The sequence below is a fragment of the Gekko japonicus genome, unplaced genomic scaffold (assembly GCF_001447785.1).
Source record: "Gekko japonicus isolate JY-2015 unplaced genomic scaffold, Gekko_japonicus_V1.1 scaffold2835, whole genome shotgun sequence".
Taxonomy (NCBI): Eukaryota; Metazoa; Chordata; class Lepidosauria; order Squamata; family Gekkonidae; genus Gekko; species Gekko japonicus.
In genome coordinates, this window is record NW_015173222.1 from 197,157 (window position 1) to 206,201 (window position 9,045).

Sequence of the window (9,045 nt, forward strand, 5' to 3'; positions counted from 1 at the left end):
ATACCAAGAGTTTTGGTTACAGAAGGAAATTTCTTATCACTATCCTGCACTATGGACAGTGGTTAAGAAACTCCTTGTTGCATTTCCAACATCATATCTAGTGGAATGTGGTTTCAGCTCTTCAAGCTAAGAAATCAGCTCCAGATTAAGAAACATGAAGATTTAAGATTCCTGCTAAGTGACTTTAAACCAGACATTGGGAAACTGGTATCACTGCATCAAACCCATTCATCACAGTAACGATTTACTGAGTAGTGAAATAGTTACAAAATGTGGTATCTAAGATTCTTGCTAAATGACTATCAGACTCAAACAGCTGGCATCATTGGATCAAGTTCATCAATTTTGTTGAATAAATTGGATTTTGAATAAATGTTCAATTAATAATTTTTGGGATTTTTTTGGTTTTATTTTTCTTAGTGGGTCATGCAAACCTCTATTCTGAATTATGTTTTTTATAGGGCAGAGTAGGGGGCATGGGATGAGTTTATGGAACCAGGGGGGCAGTGGCCTGAAAAGGTTTGGGAAACTCTGTGTTACATGGATTTAGTTTATACTTTGGCAGGCAGACTCCCCCATCTGGCCAGAATGGAGGACTGCAGGTAGATCTACTGCAACCAGTAGTCCAGACCTTACTCCCTGACCTCTTTAAACGCTCACAGGTCAGGGTCTGTTTGCTGATCTAAGCACCAAAGAGACTTATTCTCCTTGAATATGTTTGGCTTTGCCTTCTCATGTACCCAGAAGACTGTCATAGAATCATTAGTCTGAGACAGTGTCCACTCCACATACAGGCTGCATCTACGTATTGTTGTATATCGTACTGTAATTAGCTCTTTTCAGACATTATGGCTGCAGTCAGACGGCAAGTTTAGTGCAGTCTGGCTGTGTGTCTAATTTAATCAGGTGTATCTAGTCATGGAGAGTTTTGATCAGATGTCCCACCCTTAACCACCGCACTGTGCACTCACACCATGGCTGATCGATCAAACTGCAACCATGGAGAGAGCAGGCAGGTGGGCAGTTGTCTTATCTGTAGGCCCTTTCCCCTGACAGGACAAATTGTTTAAAGAGGAGGCAAGCCAAAAACACAGTGGCAGCCTGTCCCTGCCCTTAGCTTCACAGCCCAGGCATACAGGTATAGTTATGTGCACATCGCTAACTTTTTTTTTAGTGGCAGCCAGGAAAACAAGAGACCAGTCAGACCTGCCTGATGGCTTGGGTTCACAACCGAGGGGTCAGACAACAGGTGTCAAATAAACACAGAGTAAGGGGGGGGGACAGAAAGCAGACGACTGGGGAATGAGAGACAGATATTGCTGTCTGATCATGCATTATAAATTTGGAAGGGAACAGCAATGGCACTGGATCAAACTGCACGTCTGACCACAGCCTATGATTTGGTGCTTCTGCCCTACATGATCCTCTTGATGCGTATGGTTGCCAGTTTGTGTGAATGGGTGAGCAATGCTCAAATTTTCTCGCTTTAGTATACACTATCAGAAACCAGGGCGGTGACTTTCCCATGACATATACTAAAAACGTAAAATACACTTGTTGCCCTATTCACACCCACTTGTGACCATGTGTACTGATATGATGCTATGCAACACAAGCGTGCCAATATTGTAATGACTGAAAAAGGACTGTTCATTGTCTTTTGCACACAGGAAAATCTAGTTATGAATGACTGCTACAGTGAAGGAGACAGCCACCTTTTATTATTAAAGAGCCAAATGATGCCAAAATTCAGAGCAAGAGATCACCAAAGTACCATCATAAGAAAGCTTGTTTGTATAACTGATAGAGAACTTAATATTATTGTTAATGGCATGTTGATTTAATAATCCATGAAGTTTCTGCACTCTCAACACTGGTTGTTGCGAGTCCTTTACTTGGAAGTGACACACACGAGATTTCATGGTAAGTAATAAAGATATACCCCGTGTGATTGTTTTAGTGCTTTGGCATAAATCTGTGCATGAGTCACACTTGGACTACTGGCAATTGTTCACTTCTATCATTTCCATTGCTACAAAACATCTCTAAGAAGCCCTTTAGTTCCATAAAAATCTTTGTCTGTCATTCCTTTCATATACTGGTTGTTCTAGTGTCCCACCACCTACCTTTCCAATAAGTTAACGGTTTCATTTTCTTTTGCAAGCCACACTCGGCTCTAGAGCCACAGGTTGGACTCATGCTATAGTGTAACAATACTGCAAAATCAACTGACATGTGGATGCTGATATGAGGCACCTGTCCAAGGCTAGCGATAAAGCATAAGTGTTGCGGATGAAGAAATGTGATCACAGGGATGGGGTGCGGGCAGAGAACAGAAGGCAGAGCTGCTTTTCTGTCCGGTGATGGCTCCAACTGAATTACACTTGTGTTTTGAATCCAGACAGCCATCAATTCCCCCCGCACACCACCATTAAATAGAATTATGTTTGGTGGCTGTGCAGGAGCTCATCATGAACTCTTAGTAATAGGAAAAAGAAGAATGTGTGAGCTAACAGCAAGAATGCAAGAAGGATTTTGAGCGTTCTGTAGAAGATGCGTAGCACCTTTTCCCATGCAGTCGAAGACTCCATCGTAAGAACACAAGTAGAGCCTTTTGGAATCAGCGTCCCATTCCCCATGGCTAGCCAGATGCTACTGGGAAGCCCGGAAGCAGAGCATGAAATTAATGGGGTTTCCCTGTTGTTCAACCACAGCTTGTAATACACTCAGCTATGTCACCTCTGAACATGAAAGTTCCATTTAGCAATCACTGTTAACAGCGGTGCTAAACCTATCCTCCATGAATGTCTTGTCTCTTTTTAAAGCTTGCTAAGCCAGTGGCTGTTACGATACCTTGTGACAGCAAATTCCACGACTACCTACTGTGCAGGCACAAACCTGTTCAAGACAGTGTCGTGTTTAAGATGAATGTTGCCAGGGAACATTAAGATGATTGGATCAGCAGTTTGCCTAGTGTGCAGTCAAAGAATCCATGAAAGCCACTAGTTGTGCCCTGGATCATTGCCCATCCTGGCTGCTAAGATCATGTAAGGACCACATCAACGAATCCTTAGTATCTGTTATAAATCTATCACTAATTCAGGGCACCTTTCCTCAGCCACTCAAAGAAGCGGATATCTGTCCATTACTAAAAACAACCCACCCCTACAGAAAAATGATGTGGCCAGTTATCACCCTGTCTCTAATATGCCCTTTCTGGGCAAACTGATTAAGAGAACACTAGCAGACCAGTCCCAGGTCTTCTTGGATAACTCATCTGCTCTGGACCCTTTTCACTCTGGTTTTAAGCTTGGCTATGGGATGGAGATGGTCCCGCTGGCTTAATTGCAGAACACAGACAAAGGCCATGCCTCTTTGGGGCTCCTACTTAATTTATGTGCTGCCTCTGATACAATGGACTATGCCGTTTTGTTGAGGCTCTTGGAGGCATAAGAAGGTAACAGAGAAGGTAACAGATGATATACACCTATATCAGTTTATAGGTGTGTTTCGGTTTATAGGTGTGTTATCCTGGAAATTATGTGGAAATGTTGAGGATTTTGTTAGCCACCCCTAACCCTGTTGTGTCATTTATCTCCCATTGTACCTTAGATAGAAGCCATCCTAGTTAAACTGTTTTAGCTTTCTAAGGAAGTTCACATATTGCATGCACAAGTGTCACGTTGGCCAGGATGTCATGATCAAGCCAAGCAGAGTATTTTAGATTCTGTGAGGGAGGTAAATGGCTGCCTGGATACTGCCGAGGTTATATGGAGGACGATCTTTTAAGAGCATCTGGCATAATTTTCCTTTCAATAGGTATCACAGTAACCATATCAATGTTATGATCCAAGACCCATCCACGCATACATTCTTCCATAAGCAAGAGGATTTGTGGTTTTGACATGCATTCCTAGTACACAGGCCTGTTTACCTGTTTGCAGCAGAAGTCTGGGGAATCATTGATCCAGCCAGAGATACTGGTACTCCAGAGGAATAACCATGGGAGATACAAAAGAGTTGGATCGGGACTTTCCCACCCCCTAAAATGGATCAATTCCTCGTCTGAGAAAACTTTGATTCTTCTCCACCTTCATTTTCCCAGAATGCTCCTGCTCATTTCCCTTCCAGCCATTTGATTTGCTATAATTTTAGAAAACAAAAGAGCCGCTTACGAAATGTCACATTTTGTCCTTATTGCAACACCACTTTATTTTGTCCCCCTGCCATTTGCTCTACATTTGACATAATGTAAGACAAGTGTACGCATTTGAGACTCTATAAACAAAAGTCTATTTTGTAAACATTTCCATTCTCTCTGATGTGTACTTTAGAACAGATAAAAAAGAAACAAGAGAGGGGAAATATGAAATAAAAAGAACATTACAAACATTCAACACAGATTAGGGCTTGATTGCTTGGAAGGAGGGACACCCAAACCTGCACCCCATGCTGTCTTCTTCGAATTCTATAACAACCACGGGAGGCCTATTTACCGCCTCCTTCTATTTCTCTTAGGAAGAAGGACCAGGTTTGTTTGTTTTTTACAAGCATTTTATTGAAAGATATACTGCAAAGTTTACAAAGCATATAAAGCACCCTACTCAGGTGTTGAAATATACATGCATGTTTTTACCAGTTTACATGTCAGTACAGCCCTTTGCAATACTGAGTATAAAGTGTCTGGTTGTTTTTGTTAGTTATATATAATAGAATAGTTATATATAATATAATATATATAATGTATAATAATATATAATAGAATAGTTATATATAATAGAATACAAGAATTAACAACCGTCAACTGACCCATATAAATGCCTAGAATTAGTAAAATCTAGTAGGAGAGGTTAAACATTTTAGACTACTAATGCATATTCCGGGAACCCTGACCTGGTTTGTTTAAAATTTGTTTGTTTAAAATTAGAGAACATTTTTCTAAAAGATCAGTTTGAGTCTGATTGTTCTCAGTTCTTGCAATACAATCTGAAATCTTATCAAGAATACCAATATTCTTTGAATTTGTTAATCCACTGTTGTAAGGTAGGGATGTGTTTGGTTTTTTAATTGTAAGGCGAGAAGATTCTTTGCAACAGTCACCATTATCAGGAGTAGTTCTTTACGTTCCCTAGGGGTTTGCATAGATATATTTGTTACAGTAGATGTCAGAGATTTGGTAAATGCTGACATTAACCTGGAAGATTTTTTTAGGAGATCAGTGGAAAATTTCAAGGGGAAAAAAAATGAAATTCCCAGCGGTTTGCATAGATATATTTGTTACAGTAGACGTCAGAGATTTGGTAAATTCTGACATTAACCTGGAAGAATTTTTTAGGAGATCAGAGGAAAATTTCAAGGGGAAAAAATGAAACCCCCAGCGCCAAATGTTATGATTTTGTCAGGTACCACAGGGCACAGATTCGAACTCTGCATATCTGAGTCATTCCCTATATCATCTGAGCTGGAAAACTCACACAGCCCCAGATAGGGCACTTGCAGAAGAGCCCAGGTTTCTCCTGAGCTGGGGATACCAGAAGGCCAGTTCAGAAGAACCACTGTCCAATATAAATCCAGGTCTGTAGCCATGTCAGTCTTTAGCAGCAAAAAAACGCCACAAACAAACCGAAAGCCCAGTGGCACATTAAAGACAATCAGGTTCACGCTGGAATACATTTTGTTAGCAATTATGGTGCCACTGAACTCCTGGTTTATTTATCTATATAAAATTTCCAGATTTGCTGACTTTCCTTGGTCTGGCCAGTGTTGCTGAGGGAGGTCTCGAGGCGCTCTTTCTGGGCTACCATCTAGTCTGCCAACTGCCATATAGTACTCCTACCCCTTCTTATTTTTTATTTTATTTATTTATTTTGGGATTTGTATCCCGCCCTACCCATACGGCCCAGGGCGGCTAACAGCGGCCATGCTGAATCAAAACATAAAATACATTAAAACTTCAATAAATACAAGATAAAATGGTGCTCTGCAGTACATAGTAAAGATCAAAGTCATTTTAAAATCCAAGATGGTCGATGGCTCTCATTTGCGGCCGAAAGAGTAAAACGTCAAAGCGCCGGGATAATGTCCCGCATCTGGCAACGTGTGCCCCCCGTCCAAGGCCAGGTAGATGGTAGGTCGGCCACGATGGTGGTATAGTGGCAGCGGCGGCGGCTCCTACTCAAATGCCTGGTGGAAGAGCTCCGAATCCAAGGCCAGGTAGATGGTGGGTCCGCCACGGTGGTGATAGTGGCGGCGGCGGCGGCGGCTCCTACTCGAAAGCCTGGCGGAAGAGCTCCGTCTTGCAGGCCCTGCGGAACTGCACTAGGTCCCGCAGGGCCCTGATCTCCACCGGGAGCTCATTCCACCAGGTAGGAGCCGCCACCGAGAAAGCCCTGGCCTTGGTTAGGGCAAGCTTGATGTCCTGGGGGCCTGGGACCTCAAGGAGGTCCAGACTCCCTGATCGCAGCGCTCTTGGGGGAATATACGGGAAGAGGCGGTCCCTCTTGCTTGCTTGGTTGCCAGCGGTACCTCCCCACTCTTAGGCTTGAGCACTTGATTAAGATGAATGTGCTAAAGGCACTGGGTAGCTCTTGCCATAGGTCAGTGGATATCACAAATGATATCACAAGAATCAGCGCAGAGCCTGGACACAGGACTGGACTAAAATCTGGGAAACCTAATTTCAGATCCCTACTGTGCCATGAAGATTACTTAGTGACCTTGGGTCAGTCACATGGTCTCTGCCTAGCCTACCTCACAAGGTTGTATCATGATAAAATGCAGAAGAGGAATAGACATTTATATACCACCTTTCTTAAAATTAAGGCCTCTTGCCCTGACCTGGTTAGCCCAGGCAAGCCCGATCTCAGAAGCTAAGCAGGGTGGACTCTGGCAAGTATCTGGATGGGAGACCTCCTTGGAATACCAGCAGTCAGGAGGCGGGGGCAGGCTTTACTCAGCTACCTCTCTGAATATCCTCCAGGACCCCAGTAGAGGTCACTCAGCAGAGGTCACCAAGACTTCCAGGAGTGCACAAACACTCACACATGCACATATTAAAATTAAGGCCCCTCTGCCACGAAGTGTACAAGGTGAGCTTAGCCCAGTCGCTATCTCTCTCTTCCTACCCTACCTTATAGGGGTGTTGTAAGGATAAAATGGAGGAGGGAAGAATGACACCCTCAGCTCGTTAGGGGAACAGCAGGATTAAAAAAATTATTTTCTGGCATATATTTACACTGATGCACAAGTAACACTGAAGTGTGTACATCTTTTCGGGAAAACTCTGTTTCAAATAAACAAAAAACAGCGTGAAATTAAAGAATCACGCCTTCGATTTGCATAAGGGAAAAGCCAAATCAAAGCAGTGTGTTTCAGGTCAAAACATCAGAGACAAAAAATGTGCAATCATCCCTAATTAAAGTTAAAAGATGGTTTACTAGAATTACATTTCTTCCCCAAGGCTATTATTTTCTGTGTAGCTCTCATTGCTGCTGCCAAAACAGAAACCTTCACAATTGCAACAGAGCATCCGGGCAGCCATTCACCACATTTCTTTGCCGTGGGTCCCCACAGCCACCACTTCCTCCCCCTTTACTGGAGAGCTTGAAAAAAGGCAATCGCCGGACTGCCGTGTTACAGTGTTCCCTCTAAGCTGAGTCAGTGTGAGCTAGCTCACAGGGTTTTTTTTAGCCTCTGGTTCACCTATTTTTGTCATAGCTCAGGAAGGTTGGCTCCAGAGCAAACTAATCTATGCAGCAGCCAAACCACTCGCTCACAACTTGAATGCCAGTCGCTCACAAAGTAGATTTTTTGCTCAGAAGACTCCACAGCTTAGAGGGATGTCATGATGATCCATTATCACAACCAACTAATTTTCGGCCTTCTTTTTTTAAAGTAAGTGTTCAGCCCTTGTAAAGTAAAGGTAAAGGTTCCCTTGCTCAAAAGCCAGTCGAGTCCAACTCTAGGGTTGCGGTGCTCATCTCCGTTTCAAAGCCGAAGAGCCAGCGCTGTCCGAAGATGCTTCCATGGTCATGTGGCCGGCATGACTAAACACCAAGCCCTTGTAGTACAACATAATTCTGACCTGGATGGCCCAGGCTAGCCCAATCACATCAGATCTCGGAAGCTAAGCAGGGTTGACCCAGCTTAGTACTTAGATGGGAGACCACCAAGGAAGTCCAGGGTTGCCATGCAGAAGCAAGCAATGGGAATGTTTGTCTCACGCCTTGAAAACCCTCGTATCAGTCGGCTGTGACTTGATGGCACTTTCCACTACCTCCAAGTCTCCTCCGGGGCCATGCCTGCTGTGAACCAGCCATGGATCTGAGTCATAAGCAGAGAAAGCTTTAAAGGCTTTACTCTATTTTTAAATGAGTAGATTACAATAACGTAAAGCATGGAATGGTTGATTACCAATTAAATTAGCAGAATATAAAATAATGTCAAAACAACCTTAGGCATAAAATAAGCCCAGAAGTAGCATGAGAAATATGATTAAAGATGTCACCTTAACCATTAGGATCATCAGGAGACTAATAAGTTAACAATATTTTCAGATGGACATGAATTTAATATGAAATCTTATCAACCCATCAGATTTGTATTGGCCTGTTGATTTATCAACCTAGCCAAGGGTTTTTATATCTATTTTTAATATCTATCTACCTCATACTGCTTCTTAACTTGTTAGTTCTAAGCAAATTACTAAGATATAGAAAAAGCTAGACTCCATTTGAATGGCTGCGAAAATCTATCACAGATGCATAAAATTTCACAGCTAAAAGAGTGATAGGTCTGCTATTATCTTCTAAGAAAAGAGGCGATGTCTCCACATAATCTATATTTTGGAGCAAAGGAAGAATTAAAAGATTTCTAGGCTCAGAAAAGTAATTACATCCAAAGGACACATGATACAGGGTGCCTACACTACCAGCATCGGTTGCATACTCTATCAGAGTATGATACCTTCAGATACTTCCCTTGAAAAACTCAGGTCGGGTGTTAAGGTGTGCCAACAGAAAGGCATGCCTATAGTGAGGAACAGTC